Raw genomic sequence first — 23,144 nt, forward strand, 5'->3', positions numbered from 1 at the left:
GAAAATGAAAAAGCAGAGGACTTTGTACCAGATGAAGGGACAGGATAAAGCCCCAGAAAAACAACTAAATGAAGAGGAGATAGGCACCCTTACAGAAAAAGAATTCAGAATAATGATTGTGAAGATGATCCAGGACTTTGAAAAAAGACTGGATGCAAAGATCAAAAAGTTTACCAAAGACCTAGAAGAATTAAAGAGCAAACAAACAGAGATATGCAACACAATAACTGAAATGAAAAATACACTAGAAGGAACCAAAAGCAGATTAATGGAGGCAGAAGGGCAAATAAGTGACCTGGAAGACAGAATGGTGATCATCACTGATGCAGAAAAGAATAAAGAAAAAAGAATGAAAAGAACTGAAGACAGCCTAAGAGACCTCTGGGACAACGTTAAATGCACCAACGTTCGCATTATAATGGGTCCCAGAAGGAGACGAGAGAGAGAAAGGACTCGAGAAAATATTGGAAGAGATCATAGTTGAAAACTTCCCTAACATGAGAAAGGAAATAGCTACCCAAGTCCAGGAAGTACAAAGAGTCCCAGGCAGGATAAATCCAAGGAGAAACACACCAAGACATATATTAGTCAAGTTGACAAAAATTAAAAACAGAGAAATGTTATTAAAAGCAACAAGAGAAAAACAACAAATAACATACAAGGGAACCCCCATAAGGGTAACAGCTGATTTCTCAGCAGAAACTCTGCAAGCCAGAAGGGAGTGGCATGATATATTTCAAGTGATGAAAGGGAAGAACCTACAACCAAGAATACTCTACCCAGCAAGGATCTCATTCAGATTCGATGGAGAAATCCAAAGCTTTACAGACAAGCAACAGCTAAGAGAATTCAGCACCACCAAACCAGTCCTACAACAAATGCTAAAGGAACTTCTCTAAGCAGGAAACATAAGAGAAGAAAAGGACCTACAAAAACAAAAACAAAACAATTAAGAAAATGGTAATAGGAACATACATATCAATAATTACCTTGAATGGAAATGGACTTAATGCACCAACCAGAAGACACAGACTGGCTGAATGGATACAAAAACAAGACCCATATATATGCTGTCTACAAGAGACCCACTTCAGACCTAGGGACACATACAGACTGAAAGTGAGGGGATGGAAAAAGATATTCCATGCAAATGAAAATCAAAAGAAAGCTGGAGTAGCAATAGTCATATCAGATAAAATAGACTTTAAAATAAAAAATGTTACAAGAGACAAGAAAGGACATTACATAAAGATCAAGGGATCCATCCAAGAAGAGGAGATAACAATTATAAATATATATGCACCCAATATAAGACACCTCAATACATAAGGCAAATGCTAACACCTATGAAAGAGGAAATGCAAGGCAGAAACAGAGACACAGGTGTAGAGAACAAACACATGGACACCAAATGGGGAAAGCGGGGAGGGTTAGGGGGGAATGAATTGGGAGATTGGGATACCAAATTGTACACTCTAAATATATGCTGTTTATTGTCTGTTAACTGTATCTCAATAAAATTCTTAAAAAAAAAAGTCTCTAGACATTGACAAATGTCCCCCGGGATGTACAATCACCCCTGACTGAGAATCACTGCTAAAAATCAGAAGAATGAGGCAGAGAGAGGGTAAGAAATTTTTCCAAGTCACACAGGGAATAATAGTAAAACAACAGTGAGAAATTAGTCTGAATGACCCCTATAAAGACAGGGATATAGTGAATAATGTTCTGTAAATCTAAGGACATAAAAAAGTTTTAAATGTTTCTAAAAGGTTTTAAAAAGTTTCCAGTATCAGCTTGTGAAATCCATGCTATAGCGACTGACTTTATTCATTGAGCGATAGAACTAACTTGATCAGGTGTACGTTTGGTGTATGACATGGCACATAGATTGAGGGGGTAAAGAACTGAGAAGTGAGAAGTTATGGCATCATCCAGATGTGGCATGGCTAGGACTTGCCCTCAGGCTATATAGAGCAAAAGAAACAATGAATAAAACAGCGGCAGAGTACAATTTGTTGAGATTGTTCATCATTATATTCACTGTATGTGAAGGACTCCATATGCCTTCCCGACAGTCCTTTTGGTACCTTTGCCACAAGATAAACATAAACTGTTACTTAACTTCACACTGTAGAGAAAGTGGCTCAGTTTCTGACAGATTAATTACAAACGCACAGGGTCATATAGTCATTGGTTCTTAGTCTTTCATTTTAATCCCTGAAACGCTGTGTCTCTTCATGCTTCCTTCTAATCTAAATGATCTCCCATGACTGACTGCAAGAGAATGGATATTTACAAAGCTAATCAATACCAGTTTAATGTATCTGCTTCAATCCACTTTACTTAATGACATGGCACAATCCTGAATAGCCTTTTCAAACAGGCAAGGTGCAGATCCTCTCAACTGTAAGTCTGATATAAATCCCATTTTCCTCTTTTCATTTATCTCCCTGTCCTCCCTCCCTCCCTCTCTCACCATCTCTTTTCTGCTTCCTCTTCTTTCAGTGTGATACAAACTGTACAAAGTACACTGAAGTTAATAATCATAATAATAGGATCAAAAAAGCAACTAACATTTATCAATATTTTGCTATGCGCCTGGCACAAATTTAAGCTCCCTGAATACATCAACTCATTTAATCCTCACCACAACTTTATAAGGAGGGTATAATTCTTATCCCCATTATACAGATGAAGAGCCAGGCTTACTTACTTCCCATCATTATCAGAATCAAAGGAGCTAATGGTTGCACTAGCAAAATGCAAAACACAACAGATTTGAGCTGTTGTTATTAATTCACTTCTCTGACTTCATTATCTAACAAAGTGAAATCTGACAACTCTGCTTAACCTAGACCCTTAAAACCTACAAAAAATAATTGGAATGGAGAGCAGATGCTTGCTGTTTAACAAGGCTTGTTCTAACAAATAACAAAAGCTCTATGGTTCCTGTTTACTTAGTTGAAAATGAATTTTTGTTCACTTTAAATCAGGTCAGGCATAATTAGGATTAAGGACTAACTGGACTTGAAAAATGATTGAACATAAGTGTCATCTATCTGGCCAATATATCTGTATTAAAAGAATTAACCTGAATGACTAAAATGCACTGACCTTGAGCATTTGATTTCTGTTCTCCACTCAAAATATTGAGGGATATACTTAGTGAGAAATAGACTCCCCACCAGAGGCCAATTTCGTTCTTCCACCAGACCTTATCACAGCTATTAAGGCTAAGTACAGAAATGAAGCTAAGAGGAATATGCTATGATGTCGTAAAAATCTGATTTTCTCTTAAAAATCTAAAATATTTCACCAGCCTACACACACTGTTATAGTGTGATTTCTTTTGTGTTATGATTCCTACTTATTTTGTGTGAAATTCCTAGGATTTAAGCTATGGTAAGTAATTCAAGATGGAATTACAGCAGCCAATGTGAATTCCATGATAGTTGTTTTGAAATGTCTGATATAGGACTTAGAGTGATAAATAACAGTGTTACTTTACATAAGGAATTGGTTTGGTAATGTCAGAGGAAAGACTTTACTGGAACATAAGGAGCAACTATAGAGATAAAACCCCCTAGGGTGTAACATTACGCAGATTCCTTAAAATGAGACCACTGAGCCAAGCCACTTGAAGGCCCCCTGGACCTGACTCCATCCTGCTGAGATCTGGCCTGGTGGGCACCTCCAGAGACCCTGTTGGAGCAGAAGGTGAGTTTTCACTCAGGTTTGTCTCGAGATCTGTTGTCAGACCAGAGACCACTGCTCATGCTGAGATGCCTCCTTCCTGAACTTCTTCTTGGAGTGGTTTGTTACTCCCTTTTCTAATTTCACTACTTTGACTAACCTGTGTTGTGTGCCAATTGTGTGCAATATATTGAGTAATTTGTGAATTGAATATTAGCTACGTTTTATGTATTTCCAATCCGTAATTTTTACCTGGGCTTACCTCTGGGTCCTGTGACAAAATGCACACTCTGTATCGCATCTCTCTTTTATCACTAGTATCTTAAGTATCTTCTCTAAACTTAGTGGTTTCTCTTCCACTGCATCCAAGTTGAAATGTTGGTATAAGTCGTTCCAACAATTACCAAAGAACACTTGGTGGTCAGATCCAGTGGTCTCATGTTTGTCTTCATCCTTTCAACCATGCCTCACCACCTTTCATTGAACTTGCTCCACTTTTCTTCACTTCTAAATTTTTCTTCTTCAGAATATTGAGTTTAGAGTGTTCATTTCAGTCTTTTCTCTCTTCTGTCTCCTCCCCTTCCCTTTTCTTCTCCCTCCTTCTCTCTTCCTTTCCCTCTCTCCCTCTCCTACCCCATACTTCTGTTTCTGTCTTTCTTTTATTTTTTCCCGTGGACTCAAATGCTACATTTTTCTAGATGATGCTTGAATTCAAATGCTTTATGTCTTTATAAATGTTCTCATAGTCCTCAAAATAGTGGCAGCCTCCCTCTCTGACCTATACTATATTTTGATGTCTCTGGTTGTCGAAGATATCAAAGTAACCCAGAAAGAGAAAAACAAATACCGTATGCTAACTCATATATATGAAAACCAAAAAAATAGTACTGATGAACCCAGTGACAGGGCAAGAATAAAGATGCAGATGTAGAGAACAGACTTGAGGACACAGGTGAGGGGCAAAGGGGAAGCTGGGATGAAGTGAGAGAGTAGCATTGACATAGATACACCACCAAATGTAAAATAGATAGCTAGTGGAAAGCTGCCATATGACACAGGGATATCAGCTCGATGATTGGTGATGACTTAGAGGGATGGGATGGGGGAGGGTGGGAAGGAGTCATGGGAATGAGGGGATATGGGGATATATTATAAATACAGCTAATTCACTTTGTTGTACAGCAGAATCTGGCACAACAGTGTAAAGTAATTACACTCCAATAAAGAGCTTAAAAATAAATAAATAAGTAAACTTCTGTTGTAACTAGTAACTAAAAAAAAAAAAAGATATTTCAGGACATCAGTAGACTGAATCTAATGATGTTTTCACTTTCTTTTAATGATCCATGAAACAAATGCCAAGAAATACTGTATTCAGTTCTTTGCCAAAAGTGGGATTTATCAATATTCTGAGAAGTCCAGGCAGGGCTAGCTGAGTGAAAAGAGGGCATATAGAAGGTTCCTTGCTGGTAGATAAGCTTCTATGAGCAACTCTTTCATCAAGGGAGAAGGATTTGTTCTGATTCCATTCATTACCCTACTTGTGAAGAAATTAGGAAACATCCAAGCATAATTTTGTTCGGCTTTTTTCAATATTCAAAGGGACCTATTTTCCTACAAGTTATTTATTTAGGCATAAACATACAAAGATAAACAGGCATGCTTTCTAAGGAAAATGGCTTTAAGTAGGAAATTTGCAGATGTTGTGTAATCCCTTAATGTAAGAGAAGCAGCCTACCTTTTTGGAAAGGACAATCACGTGTTGACTATCTCTTTCTTAGGAGCAACAGAAAATAGTCACAATTTTAGTTCCATTTGTGTTCCTTGAAAAGGAAAAATTGCTACTTAGTGGTGTGATGGAGAGCATTATCCTAGAATTGTCCTTTAACACTATGAGGTTTGAGTTCCACATATATTTCCACTCCTCTAGGTAACAACAAAGAGAAGGCAGGCAGATTTCTTAACCAAGTTATGGTCGAAATTAAATTTACTAATTTAACTGCAAAATCTGCTCTATGACCTTATTTTCAATTTCAAGTTATATAGTCAACATCAATCTAACCCTTCAAACTATAAACTCACAGTCAATTTTCTCTTCTCTTTTTTTCTTTGCTCTACATAAGCAATCAGTCCTGAAATCCTATTGTTGTGCATTATTTATTGAACATTGAGTACACAGAAGTTACAAAGCCATCCCCCCACACACCCTTTTCTGTTCCCTTTGCCACTGCCTTAGTTAGGTCTCCCGTGAAACTATTGCTATAGTCACCCCACTGGCATTCCAGCATTCAGTTTCTTAGCTTTCCAATTTTATCTTTCACTTCTTTCCTTGCTACATCTCTAGGCTTAGCTCTTCCTGTTGCCTTGTTTGAATATTTTACTGAACTTTTCTATCTTCTAGCCCTTTGCACAGTTCCTTCTCCTCAACTCCTGCTCATATTTCATACTTTAACTTAAATGCTGCTTTATTTCTCACTAATTGTACTTTCATGAACCACTCTCTCCTGAAAAATCAAAAATAAAATGAATCTGAAAATCCACAGCAGCTGGATTAGGAAATCTCCCTAATGTGTTCCAAAGGTCATTCTCTTTCCCCACCATACTACTCACCTCATACAGCACTGTCATTGCTCAGTGACGTGTATATACACCACATTAGCTGCATAGGTACATCGGGAAAGAACTTACTTCTTTCTTGATTTCGTAGCACAGTACTCAGCACAGAACAGTGTTCAACAAATATTTGGGGTTTTTTAAAAGCTTTTTACTGGAATATAATTGCTTTACACTCTTGTACCAGTTTTTGAGGTACACCAAAGTGAATCAGCTTTATTTATACATATATCCCCATATTCCCTCCCTCCATGACTCCCTCCCACCCTCCCTATCCCTCTAAGTCATCACCCATCATCGAGCTGATCTCCCTGTGTTATGCAGCAACTTCTCACTAGCTATCTATTTTATATTTGGTAGTATATATATGTCAATGCTACTCTCTCACGTCATCCCAGCTTCCCCCTTGCCCACCCCCACCCCATGTCCTCAAGTCCGTTCTCTTCATCTGCATCTTTATTCTTGCCCCGTCACTGGGTTCCTCAGTACCATTTTTTCAAATTCCATATATATGAGTTAGCATACAGTATTTGTTTTTCTCTTTGTGGCTTACTTCACTCTGTATGACAGTCTCTAGGTCTATCCATCTCACTACAAATGACTCAATTTCATTCTTTCTTATGGCTGAGTAATATTTCACTGTATATATATGCCACATCTTCTTTATCCATTCATCTGTTGATGCGCATTTAGGTTGCTTCCATGACCTGGCTATTGTAAATAGTGTTGCAATGAACATTGTGGTACATGTTTCTTTTTGGATTATGTTTTCACTGGGTATATGCCCAATAATGGGATTGCTGGGTCATATGGTAGTTCCATTTTTAGTTTTTTAAGGAACCTCCAAACTGTTTTCCATAGTGGCTGTACCAACTTACATTCCCACCAACAGTGCAGGAGCATTTCCTTTTCTCCACACCCTCTGCAACAATTATTGTTTCTAGATGTTTTGATGATGGCCATTCTGACTGGTATGAGGTGATACCTCACTATGGCTTTGATTTGCACTTCTCTAATGATTAGTGATGTTGAGCATCTCTTCATGTGTTTGTTAGCCATCTGCATGTCTTCTTTGGAGAAATATCTATTTAGGTCTCCCGCCCATTTGTGGATTGGGTTATTTTCTTTTTTGGTATTAAGCTGCATGAGCTGCTTGTGTATTTTGGAGATTAATCCTTCTTCAGTTGCTTCACTGGCAAATAATTTCTCCCATTCTGAGGGTTGTCTTCTTGTCTTGTGTATGGTTTCTTTTGCTGTGCAAAAGCTTTTAAGTTTCATGAGGTCCCATTTGTTTATTCTTGATTTTATTTCCATGATTCTAGGAGGTGGGTCAAAATGGATCTTGCTTTGGTTTATGTCATAAAGTATTCTGCCTATGTTTTCCTCTAAGAGTTTTATAGTTTCTGGCCTTACATTTAGGTCTTTAACCCATTTTGAGTTTATTTTTATGTATGGTGTTAAGAAGTGTTCTAATTTCATTCTTTTACATATAGCTGTCCAATTTTCCCAGCACCACTTATTAAAGAGGCTGTCCTTTTTCCATTGTATATTCTTGCCTCCTTTGTCAAAGATAAGGTGCCCATATGTGCTTAGGTTTATCTTTGGGCTCTCTATTGTGTTCCATTGATCTATATTTCTGTTTTTGTGCCAGTACCATACTGTCTTGATCACTGTAGCCTTGTAGTATAGTTTGAAGTCAGGAAGCCTGATTCCAACAACTCTGTCTTTCCTTCTCAAGATTGCTTTGGCTATTTGGGGTCTTCAAATATTTGTTGAATAAACTGATGAATGTCATCCCTTTCCTTATTTATTACTTCACATTTTTATTTATTCATTCGGCAAACACATATTGGGTACTATTGTTTAAGACACTGTAATAGGTGCTAGGTGCTAAAAGTTACAGTCTTGTCATTTCCTACTGAGTTTACTTCAAGCTTCATCTAAAAAGTAAGGTTTTCCACAATGTGATTCCTACTTGTCTTTCTATGTATCATTTCCTCTTTCTTCCATAAGCACCTGTTCATTAACCTGGTCATACCACTCACCATGAATATTCATCCACCTGCTCACTACCCAGATGTTCCATGGATATTCATAACTCTGTGACTTTGATCTTTCTCCTTGTTCAATATTAAATACACACCAATAAATTATGTTTTAATATTCATTCATTTAATAAATACTTATTATTTGTTAACTGGTTATATGTTAGTTACAGTGTTAGTGGTGTGGGTGTGAGGGTTGATACATCATAGTGTGTCCTTTTTTGAAACTTGTTCTAATTTTGAACTTTTATCCCTATATTGTGGTTCTCCGCTCACCTCCATGAAATCTTTCCTGAAAACCCCATCACATTTATTTCTCCCGCTTCTGCTCTTCAGCCTCTCCTTTATGTACTTGCTACTTATTCATTCTGCTTTGTATTCGTGGTCAGTTGTTTATATAAGTCTGTCTCTGCCAGACCTCTCAAAAGACAGCAAATATGTTCTATTCACTTGCTGATATCACAGCACCAGACTCATATAGACTGGAAATAAAGGCTTAATAAACATGTAAATCCCAATTATCCAAAGTAGCAATTGCTCCTCAAAGAGAAAAGTTGCCTGAGAGTTTCCTTTAGAACAAAATAAAGCAAAAAGTTTACTATATCCTGGCTATTCTGTCACAGTATAAACTCCATTCCGTTTTGCTCACATTTGTATTCTCAGCAGATAGTGCAGTGCCTGAACATCCTAGGTTCTCAATACATAGCTCCTCAGTGAATACATAGACTGGTTACTTACTCTTCTGTTGACTAGCTATGTGCCTAAAACCTCAGCTCTTTGAGCTTTACTTTCCTCATCTATAAAATGGTATAACAAATCTTAACTCACAAGTTCTTTGTGAAGCCTAAATAACTAAGTTGACCTCACATGTTGAATATTTTTTTAATAAATTTATTTATTTACTTATTTATTGGCTGTGTTGGGTCCTTGCTTTCTCTAGTTGTGGTAAACAGGGCCAACTCTTCGTTGTGGTGCGCGGACTTCTCATTGCAGTGGTTTTTCTTGCTGCAGAGCACGGGCTATAGGTATGTGGGTTTCAGTAGTTGTGGCTTGTGGGCTCTAGAGCACAGGTTCAGTAGTTTTGGCACATGGGCTTAGTTGCTCCATGGCATGTGGGATCTTCTCAGCCCAGGGATAGAACCCATGTCCCCTGCATTGGCAGGCAGATTCTTAACCACTGCACTGCAAGGGAAGCCCCTCATTTGTTGAATATGGAGTTATTATCATTATTTGTTAATTTTAAAGTCATGTCTTGGGAATCTTAACCACAATTAAGGTCAGCATGATTTGTGTGCTCATTAATGGGATAATTTAAGTGAGCACACTATTAGTTTTCTACATTTTTCTTCATTTTCTCTGCTCAAGAAAGTATACAGATAATCAAAAGTAGGTGCTGTTTTACGTTCCCTGCTTCACTTACTGGAATTCTAATATATGGTTCATTTTGACAAGTAAGTTTCAATGTATTTCATAAATATGAAATCTTAGGATTGGTTTGGACCATTGTAACCATCTCATTCTTCCTCCTCTTAATGAGTGCAAAATTTAATTTTCAATAATCATTACTTCTTGTCACCCAGCCCCAACTTTGATACCTCTGATACTAGGGAGCTTAAATGTATGGTCACTTGCCTTCTACTGTAGTGAAAGTCTGCCCTGTCTCTGTTTTCGTATGACTTTCAAAAATTATTCTTGTTCCCTTTCTAGAACTGCACTGGAAAATCCTACATCTGCTTTTGACCATCTGAACTTTCACTATCTTAAGGCAGTTATTAATTCACCCTTGGATAGTTTTTATCCAGCTAAGTATTTCCAGATCCTTCAACCAGCCTCATACCACATAGTTCCAGAGTCCTCGGGCATTCTGAATGTCTTCCTGCTAAATCAGATTAAATTATATTTTCCATATAGTGTTGTCTACATAACTTGGGGCGCCCAGTACAAAATGAAAATGTGAAACTTCTTGTTAAAAAATATGCATAATTTAAGATGGCAACAGCAGAGCCTTAAACCAACTGCAGAGTCCTTCTAGGTGCAGGACTCTGTATAACACCATATGTTGTATGCTGATGAAACTCTGACTTTATGGAGAAATTTCATTTGCACAGTTTTCTATGACACCTCAAAAGGGCTTATGAGCCCTATTGCATGATCACTTTGCACACTGATATTTTCCTTTGTATATGGTGACATAACTTCCAGTCCTGATTCACATCTGTTGCCACACTGTAATTATTAATAGTATCCTTTTACAATCTCAAAGTGTACTCATTTGGATGTTAAACTACATGCGTATCTACCTCTGAAGCAGGAATCAAATCTATTTTGTCTGTTCATATATTTCCTGGTCCTTCACAGTGCCTGTAAAATATCTGATTGCTTAATAAATATGAAGTGATATTGATCACAATGTGAGATCTTAGGAAGAAAAGTTTGACACATTACCAAATAACACAAAATCTCAATTTTCTTTAACTTTTGTGCCATAATGTTCCATATCAATATGTATATCTGTGCACAAATACTTGTTTCCCTTCCTGTACTTTTAGTTCATTTAATGTATTCCCACTCGTGAGGATTTCCTGGACTCTACCACGTAGAATGATCAGTTCTGATCTTTTTGTGCTTTTCTATAACTTTGTTGTTCTTATCTATTTAACAACACTTATTACAACTGAATTATAAATGGCTTTTTTTATAAGCTTAATTCCACCATTAACCTATAAGACCCTAATGAACAGGAATGTTATTCATGAGGGTGAGCTGTGTCACTGTGGGTTCTTAACATATGTTTGTGGAATAAGTAGACAGAAGCAAGAGAAGTAGATGACAGTTGCAGTTTGAATATCTGAGGAGAAATTCTATTCTCTTCTTTCTTGTATAATATACATGTAAGTATGAGTATAATTCAGGGGTTTTGCAAAACTCTTTGCATGTTGGAGAAAATTGCATTCCAGCAGCGCAGGACTCAATTTTGAATAGAACCTTCTTATAAGACTAAGAGTATTCTTAGAATTATCAGTCATGTTACAGAGGTAGAGAAAAGAGCACACAGACTAGAACTCACGGGCCAGAGTTCAAAGGCAATTTGCTCTCTAGTTTTAGGGAAATATTAGCATCACGTCTAATACATGGGGGGCACTCAACAAATCACATTTCCCCATTTGATTTAATTTGAAGGTGTCATTTGATTTAAACAGTAAGTATGTCTAATATGTGCTGAGCACTGGTTTTATGGGTAGGGGACTGCAGTGGATGTTGAGTAAACATATTTCTAGAACTGGCTCTACCACCAATTGGCTGTATTATCCTAGACAACTCATTTGATTTCTCTGGGCTTGACTTTTCTTATCTCTAAAATTATATAACTAGATTTTTAAAAAACTATATATTACCTTCAAGCTCTAAGATTATCTGATTCTGTGGGTTTAGTGCTGTTTTTATACTACAGGGTACACACTTGATCTATATGATTTTTTATACAGGGCTTTGAAAGTCAGAAAAAAAGAGTAAATCATATTACAGGGGGCAAAATAGACTCATGCAAAAATGGGACTTTGTAAATGTCATAGGTAGCATTAGAAATCAGTAAAAAATTGAGATATTAATTAAATTGTACTGGGACAATTGGCTTATATACAGGAAAAATAATATTGATATCCTACCCCACACCATATATAAAAGTAAATTCCAGATTGATTTAAGACAAAAATAGCATAAGCAAAATTTTTAAACTTTTAAAAGAGAATGCAGGAGACTATATTTATGTCCTGATTGGAAAGGCTTTCTTAAATAAGGTGGGGAGAACAACTAACAAACCATAAATGAAGGCATCAACAAATTGACCCCATAAACAAAGCTAAAAGAGAAACCATACACTGGGAGAAGATATTTGCAATGCATGTAAGAAAACAAAATTAACATTCAGTATATATAAAGAAAATCTACAAATTAGTAAGTAAAAGACAACCCATTAGATAAGAGGATAAAGGATATGAACAGAAGGCATAAAGATATACATAGAGAAGGGATGTTCAACCTCACATTTCACACCCTGTAAACTGAGGATGGCATTGTACTCAGAGGTGGGGAGTTCAGGTGGCCTTACCGGTGATTTGGGAGGAAGCTACACATTTAAGGCTCTGTCATTTTTGACGAAGATTGCTGAAATATGGCTAGGAATTTAACAGATCTACATTTTAACCATAGAACATCTAAGACATCAAGTCACGGAGGTAGTGAGTGGTTTCTGAAGTTGGTCACTTTGTATGTATGTATGTACGTATGTATGTATGTATTTAATTGGAGGGGGTGGTTTAAAAGGAGAATTGCTGTGGAGAAGTTGGTAGCTATTCAAGGTTGTAAAAGCAAGAAGTGAAATTCTTGTTTCACTGCTTCTGGGTAGAAGAGTGCCAATATCAGCCCATGAGTCCTTTCTTAGACATTCCCTGACTTTACACTAGAGAAAAAGTGGAGCTAGACATACAAAACATCAAAGTTACAACCCAAAATATACTTTATGTGGCAACATAAAAAGAAAGCTTAACTGACATGAAGGGGCACCTCACCGACAGTTGTTCCACAAGGAAACGAAAGTGTAGACTGGGCAACAAGCAGAAAAATTCCGGTAACAAGTAGGGAACACTAAATATGCTAGACAAAACATAAAACAACAAAACATTTGTTTTTTTAGAACCTTGCAAAGACCAGGGGAAATCAAGAACGCAGTCCCCCACTACCACGAATTATGCAGCCCCATATTTGGGGAAATCGAAGAGGTCAGTACATTCGGAGTGCAATGCATAAGCCTCGCCCTGGGAAAACCACCTTCGTGATTATGGCATCTTCCCTGCCAGGTAAGTGTGAAGTTGATCACTTAAGAGGAGAAAGAAAATGTATGGTAGTAAAAGAGGTAGAATGCAAATAACTAAAAGGGAAAAATCTCAGATAACCTTATGCACGTTTGCCATGAAAGCCTTAAGACTACCATGAAACTCTCTATTTTAGGCTTGCTCTGAATTTGGCTTCTATGATCTTACACCACTAACCATCTTCTCTTATTCCCTTGGCATAATATTTCCAGTAATAGCTCTTCCCCAGTGGCTCTGGTTGTATTGCTTGGTACTTCCTTTCCCTGGCTGATGGCTATAATTCATAGAATATATATATTCATAGTCACAACATAGATATATGTATCTTTGCTTAGAATTCTCCCTCTCCTGTGACTTAGCCATTCCTCTTCTTTTCATCACCCATCTAATGCCAGCTTTAGTCAATTTCTGACATTTTCTGCCATAGCTTCAGAACTGGGCTGCCCATTCTTGAGCCTAGGACCTGAAAAATACAATGTGTTTTGGGAAAACATAAGAATCCCAGGCTGGTTTGAATAGCTTAGATCCATAAAAGGACATCTTCTTCAAAGCTACAAGGATGCGTCAAAAGTTATCCGCACTCTGGCTGTAGAATTTATTTTAATTACCTTTTAGAAAAGACAAATACATCATTTTTCAGCATAATCTGCTTGCTTTTCAATACACTTTGTCCATCTGTCAACAAGCTTTCATGTTCCCTCATTAAAAAGTGTTTTAGGCTGAGCTGTGAGCCACAAATGCACTGCTATCTTCATGTCTTCATCAGAAGTGAATTTTCATCCTCGTAGGGCTGCTTTCAGGGGATCAAACAGGTGAAAGTCTGATGGAGCAAGATCAGGACTACAGGGAGGATGCTTTAACACCTCAAAACAAAGTTTTTGCAGAGTGTCAACAGTGTGGGCAGAAGTGTGCGGTTGTGTATTGTCAGGCAAAATCACAACACCCTTGGATAGCAGTCCTCTGCGTTTAATTCGAAGTTTAAGCTTCAGCTCTTCAATAAGCATCTCACTGTAACGAGCACTGTTGATTGTTGAACCTTTGAGCCATGGCTGATTTGCAAACGATTTGCCACATAATTCACTGCTGCTTGTCTATTCGACAATCATTTCAGGTGTACACTCAGTGAATGTTTACGGGTGTGCGGCTCCTTTTTTTTTTTTTTTTTTTTTTTGGCTAACACTTGTGCCACCTTTCTTGAACTTCTCTATCCATTCATACACACTTCTTTGTGGCAAAACATTTTCTACATACTGTGCACAAAGTCTTTGATTAATAACGGCATCAGGTACACACTCAGACCACAAAAAACGAATCACTGCACTCTGGTCTTTCATGCAAATCCCCATTTTTGCTTGCACTGCAGTTACAAATGAACCGATGTAACATGTTCACACCTGCACAGCAGTGACTTGGGAGACAGCAGCCTTGAAAGGAAGGTGTTGATAAGGCAGTGTGGCTAACAGAAGTTTTAACATAACCGGAGTGCAGTTAATTTTGACTCACCCTTGTATGTTGGAATTACATGATGAGTGATAGTAGACTAATGGTTTTCCAAACTTTTGTTCCACCACATGAAATAAAAACTTTGGTTGAATCATTTGTTTTTGCCAGCTAATTGTTTCTTGTGTTTCAAATTCAGCAATAACTTCTGGCTGATTTTTTTTTCCATTTCCCTGCTTCCCTGAGAAAACAAGATATCTTCTCCTTCAGAAATTATCTTACTCTTTGGGGGTGATTGGGGTGGGATGAATTGGGAGATTGGAATTGCCATATACACATTACTAACAAGAAAAAAAATCAAATTGTACATCTTAAATATATGCAGTTTACTGTATGTCAATTATATCTCAATAAAAGTCCTTAATAATAAAGAATTTATCTTATTCTTTGTGACCCCTGCACTTTCTCTGATAAATCAGATAGCTACATTACTTGTTTTTGTCTCTACCACTGAGACACTTTCTGTGTCACTGCTGACACCAAGATTTTTTTAGTCTGATGAGTTGTTGCTGCGTGAAAATGTTTTGCTTTCATGACATGAACATGTATTCCTGGGTATGCAAATGGAATTAGGCTTGCTAGGCTGCACAAGAGTTGGTCCTGAAATTGTGGGAGAAATAACCATAATTTACATGAAGAAATAGTCGGAACTTTGGAGTCCTAGAGACCTAGATTTTGAATCGTTGAGTCAGTCATTTGTGGGAAATTAGAAAAGCTAATTAATCTTTCTGAATTTTAGTCTTATCACATATATTGAGTAAATTTCCACATTTTCTTAATTTTAAGCTATCAAACATAAGGCATGTCAGGAATTTAGTAACAGCATTTCACAAAATTATAGCCTATATCAAATGCAATGCATGCATCAGTATAAAAAGGTATAAACAAGTAGATGCTTTAACATCATGATAATTTAATAAAGCCTGTCTTGCAAGGTCTTGTAATAAGAAAAGTTTTATTTATAGTAGGCACATCTGTGGATATGTATGGCACATTGTGGGCATTCAAAAAATGGTAGCTATTACCCTTATTTAACTGAAATATCATATGATATCTTGCTATTTTTTAAAAATTTAATGCAAAATTGATCTGAGCCCACCAAGTCTATGTCATGTCTAATGTCCTCCTAATATTTCCACACATCCCTCTGGGTTCATGTCCTCCCTGGTAGCTTTTGTTACAAGTTCTTTCTTCTCTTGAGCTCTGACTCATCTCATTTACTGTGTTTGTTATCTTCTCTCCCCTCTGATTTTCTTTTGATTTTTCCTCTCATTCATTCAGGCTTTTGTGTGTATGGTAGGCTTCTTTGAATGTTTTGAGTAACTGGATTTGATCACCATAAAATATTAAAGATGACTTATAAGGTAGTTATTTTTGTTCACAAAATCTCCTTGTCTGCCTGGTCACCAGAAATTTCTTCCTAGCAATATTTTCCTCAGACTCTGAAATTCTGCCATGTTGCTTTCTTTCACCAACACATTCTTCATTTCCTACTGTCTCTATTATAAAAACTTGGTCATTTCTCATGCAGAGTACTTTTTTTCCTCTGTGAATATTTAACTGTATCCTTTTAACCTGTGTACTTGGAGTCCTACCTCCTGCAACCAAAAGACTAACCAACACATACGCTGACACATAGAGAATTCTCGTCTTAATAAATCTGATGCTAGTTATCAATATATTTTTCCAAACAGCTACAGTTAATGCAGGATGTATTTAATGTTGCCTGAAATGTTAAACCCAACTTTCCATCTATACCCTACTTGCACCCATGCAACTGAACATGGCTGGAGAAAAACATAAACTACGCTGATGGGTCTTACTTTAGATTTATGACCATGATCTTCAGATGTGCCTTTAATGTTGCCTGGAAATCATACTAAGTTTCCTTACTCTATCCTTTGCCCTCATTCTCATAAACAGCCACTTCGCAATTCCTCCTCATTTAACACCACCACACTGACATTCCTTCTTCATTCTCTCTCTTTTACTTCCAGCTAGGACCTTGCCGCTTGATAATCTCATTCCATCTCATGGCTTTTAATGTTACCTATATGCTGTTACCACACACACACACACACACAACGAGGACCATCTCCTCCCTTACCATGCTTTCCTTTAAGCTTCCATCCTGTATGATGTCTCCACTTGGATGCCAAATAAGTATCTCAGACTTATGTCCCAAACAGCTGCTTCTTCATTATTCCACTGCCTGCTCCATTGATTACATTCCAAATCTTAGTTGATAGCAACTCCATTCTTTCAGTCATCCAGGCCTAAAATCTTAACATCACTCTTAATGCCTCTCTCTCTGTCACATGCCAAAGAGCAAATTCTGTTGGTTTTATCGTCAATATATCACAAATTCAACCATTTCTTAGGGCCTTCTTTTCTATCTCACACAATCATTTAGCTACTGGATTATTACAATATTCTCTCTCTTTTTTGACATAAATAAACTGCATATATTTAAAGTGTACAATTTGATATTTTTTTCTTATTAGTAATGTATATATGGCAATCCCAATCTCCCAATTCATTCCCCCACCCCCACCTACTGCTTACCCCCCTTGGTGTCCATATGTTTGTTCTCTACATCTGTGTCTCTATTTCTCCCTTGCAAACCAGTTGATCTGTACCATCTCTCTATATTCCGCATATATGTGTTATATGATATTTGTTTTTCTCTTTCTGACTTAGTTCACTCTTATGACAATCTCTAGGTCCATCCACGTCTCTACAAATGTCCCAATTTCATTCTTTTTTTACCACTGAGCAATATTCCATTGTATATATGTACCACATGTTCTTTATCCATTCATCTGTTGATGGACTTTTAGGTTGCTTCCATGACCTGGCTATTGTAAATAGTGCTGCAATGAACATACAATAATCTCTTAATTGGTCTCTTTTCTAGTTCCCATGCCTGCCTACAGACTTTTCTCAATAGAGTATCCAGAGAGATCCCATTAAAATCCAAGTCAAATTCTATCATGCCTCCACTCAAAATGCTTATATGGCTTCCTCAATTTCCCAGAGTAAGAGCTGGTGCTTATAATGATCACAAGGCTCTGGTAATCTTCACTTCCCCACTAACTCTCTGTCCTCAACTCCTCACTCTACTCCAGCCACATCAAGAGCCTTACTGCTCTTGAAACTCACTAGGCCCCCTCTTCTCTAAGGACCCTTGCAGTGGCTTTGCCCTCTGCCAGAATGCTGTTCCCTCAATATCCACACAGCTCATACCCTCAACTCCTTCAAGTCCTTCCTCTAATGTCATCTTTCACTGAGACTTGCCTTCACTACTTCATTAAAACTAGAATTGCTTTCTGCACCCCAGCATTCCTGAAAACTTTTACTCAGCCATTTTCATAAAAAATTTATTACTTTCCTACTTAACATTTAATTTACTTATTTAATTTGCTGTTTAGTGTTTCATTTTCAATACCAGGATATAGGCTTTACGTCTCCTTTATTATGGCCTCCAGTAGCTGGTATAGTGATCGGCAAAGTATAGATGTTTAGTAGATGTTTACTAAATGAATAAATAAATGGAAAGATAATATACGGTAATTCACTAATTCATTCACTTGTAACACTCAGAAAGATGCTGAGGCTACAACAGGAATAAACTGTAACAACTGAAGACTTTATGGTCTATTGGGAGATTTAAGTATGTAAATAAAGGTAGCATAAAACAAAATATACTGTTACAGAGATATAAAAAAGGACTCTGGGAGCATATAGAAGACTAACATGGAAAATATGGGTGACTAAACAATGTTTTGATGGCTCATAGGATATAGCTGGGAAATGAAGAAGGAGAGTGTAATCTAAATAAAGGGGCTGACATGTATAATACAGGGCAATGAAGTCTTTTTTTTTTTTTTTCTCTCCAATACTGTATAACTGACCAAGCCAATTCAGAAGAGGTGTGCTCTGTAGGTTAAAGATTTCTGTCTGCTATGTTCACTGCTATACCCCTAGTACCTGCAACAATATTGGGCACATGGTGGAGTCACAATATTTCTTTGTGGAGTGAATGAATGGACTTCTTATTACAAAAAGAGGGTTTTGCCAAATGAATTTAAAGTCTTTTTCAATTCTGTTAGCCTAAATTACAATGAGTGTGCTTCGAATTGTCAAGAAGAACCTCAGTGATTAGACCAGCCTCAAGACAAAGTGGCTGTTCGAGGAAGTGGTTATCTCCCCATCCAACAAAGCTTTCGCTGTTTAAAGATCTACATGACCCCTTTTCAAGACACTGTACAAAATATTTCTGAATTTGATCAGGAGTTATGCTGATGCCTGTCTTGAGTCTGATGCTGTGAAGATGGCTTTAAAAAAAAATCCATGCGGTCCTCTCAGAAGCCATGCAGTGACTAAAAGAAACCTAAACTTTTGCAAGCTCTGTGCCTCCTTTGGATAGGTCCCTGGTTGGCCTATAGTTTTAGGTGCTGTTGCTGTAAATGCATTTGCCTGAATCCAGTCTATCTTTTATGGCCACATAAGTAACTAAATTGCAACTCAGACTTAGAAACTCAAAAAAAGTATAAACTATAGGCATGGTTCAATGTGCACCAAGTATTCTCAAGAGCTAAGGAATATAAAAAAAAGGAAAAAAAAGTTAAAAAGAAGAACAACTTTTATTTTGTGGTAATTAGGTATGTTATTGTTAGGTAATGTGTACGTAACTTCATTAGCAGATAGTATTTACTACAGGACCTCAGAGACAGTGTTTATATGTTTAACTGAGCAACCTCTCAAACCAGCTGAGCCTGCTCAACCCACCCCACTGTTGGAGTGCCCTTTGATCACCAAGGAGGGCTTACAGGACCAGGTCATGACCCTGATGCAGAAGCCCCATGCACTGACCATCTGCTACAGGATGGACAGTTTTATTTGGATTATTTTTACTTAGAGCTTTTGGTTCTCATTTCATCCAATGCTCACAAGTCCCCTTAGTATCAGACTCTAATCCAAATATTTGTACAGCTTTCCACTGTCTCCATGCTTGCTCCTTGAGGGTCTTACTGCAGAGAAAACTTTAAGCTGTTGCATACTCTTTATTTCCCCTGGAATTCACCCCTAACAGGTTACCTAAACAGGATAATGTATGAACTTTTGGGGGAACTCTTCTTTTGGCTTCCCCCCTTAAACCCTAAACTAGAACCAATCCAATCATTCATTATTTCCTTTCCTGTTTGGAAAGGATGCACCATAGTTTATTGGTAATAAGCACAGGCTCCAGAAACAGACAGACCTATGTTTCAATCCTGATGCATAATACCAGCTTTGTGACCTTGGGTGTATTAGGTTACCTTATTAAGTGTCAGTTTTCTTATCTGTACAGTGAGAATAATCATACTTGCTTTACAGTTATAGTGAATAATTGAGATCATGTGCAGTAAGCATAAAGCACCATGGCTGACTTATATACTAAGTACATTATAAATGACAGTAATTTTTATGCAGGACAGTCCATTCCTCACTTAACCTCACTTATATCATACCAGCTGCCGAATAGGGTAGAGCAAATGGCCTCCATCCAACTTTATGTTTGATCTATTTAATTTTTCTACTAAAGATTTCACTTCCAGTCTTTTGAAAGGATATAGGGAGTTCCCGTACATAGCAGCCTCATTATTCATTTTTCCTTCCCATGTGTTTTTGATGCCAGCACGTCCACGTGAAATTAGAGCAAAGAGGGAGGCTTTGTGATCAACACCATTTTCCTTCAAAATGCTTAAGCTTATCGAAAAACTTGTTTCTAGACCATGTGGTCATCAATGTGAAAGCTTTTGAGCTACAACTTTACATTAAAACAGAGCTTAGGAAAAGTAAAATAAACATTGTATACAGTGTTCTTTAATTGAAGGTACTCAAGTTAACCTGTCATCGCATGAGGAGGTTACATTTCTGAGAAGTACTCAGTAGTCTCACAGGACAGATACCTAGAATATTAGCCTGCTGTCACTGCATAGGATGAGAAGAGAAGAATGACTGATGGGTCCCTGGGGCTATTCAGTGATACTGTGCATTGCCAGAAATAGGACACACAGGGGACAGTGACATGGTGAATATCTTTATATCAGAGACATGCTAGTGATTCCAGCACTATGGAAAGAGAGTAGAAGGAATCTGGATCTCCCATCTGGATCTCCAGGTGAAACCATTGCCGGTTGCCACAACCAGGTTGGTTGAACAATGTGCTATCACAGAATTCCACACTAGTGAGCCCATGTAGTCATGTATTCATTCAGCAAATATTTACTGAGAGCCAGCACTTTACCAGGTGCCAAGAATACATTAACAATCAAAGCAAAAGGAACCCGTGCCTTCAAGGATGTTCTATATCAGAAAATAGACAACATGTGAAGCAGAGTTGCTATAAAACTCATAACAGGGAGCACTGACTTAAGCAGGGAAGTTGGGACCCACTGCTCTCATTTCCATCTTCTCTCTTCCCCCTCAGCCCTTGCTTATTTCTCTCCCACCAACGGAATGCCAGCCTGAATGGTGAGCTGCAGGGGGGAACTGAGAATGTGCAAAACCTCTGGCTCCTCTTTTCTGAATAAAGAGCCTCAAGGGATTGTGCACCCCAGACTCTTCGTCTCCCCAAGATGGTTCAGCAGAGGGACCCTGGCCCTGCAGGGGGAAAGCCAGAACTGGTGAAGTGTTGGTTTAATTCAGACTGTAGTATGAGAGCTAAACCACATTCTTCAATCAGCTCTATGGAACTAAAAATGAGCCGATATTTTGATAACCATCCATTTGTCCTGAGCCTCATATCTCAATAGATTCTAAACTTGGGAGAGAAAATAAAGATGTTATTTATTGAAGTCCCTTATACCCTATCATCTTATAGCATTTGCCTGATATCTGAGACGAAAATGCAAGAATTTGGCGTTTAAGAACCAAATTAATCAGTTGGCAAATAGAGAGATTGAGCTTTTGGCTTGAACTGAGGAGGAATTGAAATTTGCCAGTGCTTTAGGAAGTTTATCTGTGTAGGGCTTTGCCTTTGGTTCCTGAAGATGATAACACTTGGGGTATTGCAATAACCAGGGACTGTGCAGGCCTTTATGACTGACCTTGAAATGATTTAAGGCACATAGGGATCAGATCATAGAAGAAAGAGAGTTTATGTGTCTTACCTAAATTTCACCTTAAGATAGGTGGTACTTCAATACACTGACTTTTTCAGGTCTTGCTGGACAGAATAATTTTTTTTTCCTACATTTATTGAATTTCTTAATGAATACTATAGACTGAATCTTTAAACTCTAAAGACAGCTAATCTTAATGAGGGCTACCAAACACTGCTATGTGTTTTGTGCCAGGCATAGGGAAGAAATGCAAGCCTATAAACTCCAAATTCTGTTTTTCTCTATGTAGATTATGATTTAGGACTAAGTGCGGAACAAAAACATTGCTCAACTCTAGGATTCATGTAGGTTATCTACAGGCTCCTGGGTCATCTTCCCTACTAACAAGTTGTCTCAGGTTAGTACTCTGATTTATTGGTGAACTAAGTCTTGACCATGGTTTTTAGATTACAGAGATTCATACCTTGGTATTGGTCACAGAAGTGTGTTAGCTTTTATTAATTAACAATTAGTTAACACTTTGAAAGGAATGGAGAATTTGACTTCTTCTTGGATTGACATTGAAACTCCTGAATTTTTCACAAACTCATGAGTTAAGAAAGAACATACCTACATATACACAATGGAATATTACTCAGCCATGAAAAGGAATAAAACTGTGTCATTTGCAGAGACATGGATAGACCTAGAGACTATCATATAGAGTGAAGTAAGTCAGAAAGAGAAAAACAAATGTTGTATATAAACGCATATATGTGGAATCTAGAAAAATGGTATAGATGATCTTATTTGCAAAGCAGAAATAGAGACACAGACATAGAGAACAAGCATATGGGTACCAAGGGGGAAAGGGGAGGGTGGGATGAAATGGGAGATTGGGATTGACATATATACACTACCATGTATGAAACAGATAACTAATAAGAACCTACTGTATAGCACAGGGAACTCTACTCAGTGCTCTGTGGTGACCTAAATGGGAAGGAAATGCAAAAAAGAGGGGATATATGTATATATATGGATGATTCACTTTGCTGTACAGCAGAAACTGACACAGCATATAAAGCAACTATACTCCAATACAATACAATACAATACAATACAATACGAAACAATGTACCTAGATTACTCAGCCTTTAGAAGTCAAACTTGCCGAACAAATCAGGAAGGGAAAGATAATTTTTAAATATGCTTATCTCTTACCATCAGAGTAGTAACAGTGGAAAAAAATAATATTCAAGAAGATCAAAATGAATTAAAGAACATGATAGTTGTATTATTTCTAGATCAATAAGGATGATGAAGTGCAA

General features: G+C 37.5%; 1 non-coding gene across 1 annotated transcript; it reads right to left on the reverse strand.

Moving 5' to 3' along the window:
• Positions 1–13,061: 13,061 nt before the first annotated feature.
• On the reverse strand, positions 13,062–13,218 carry LOC130841943 (U1 spliceosomal RNA). Its single transcript, XR_009050308.1, has one exon. It is a non-coding gene; the product is annotated as a U1 spliceosomal RNA (small nuclear RNA).
• Between the last annotated feature and the right edge of the window lie 9,926 nt (positions 13,219–23,144).

Source organism: Hippopotamus amphibius, chromosome 1 (genome assembly GCF_030028045.1).
Source record: "Hippopotamus amphibius kiboko isolate mHipAmp2 chromosome 1, mHipAmp2.hap2, whole genome shotgun sequence".
Classification (NCBI taxonomy): domain Eukaryota; kingdom Metazoa; phylum Chordata; class Mammalia; order Artiodactyla; family Hippopotamidae; genus Hippopotamus; species Hippopotamus amphibius.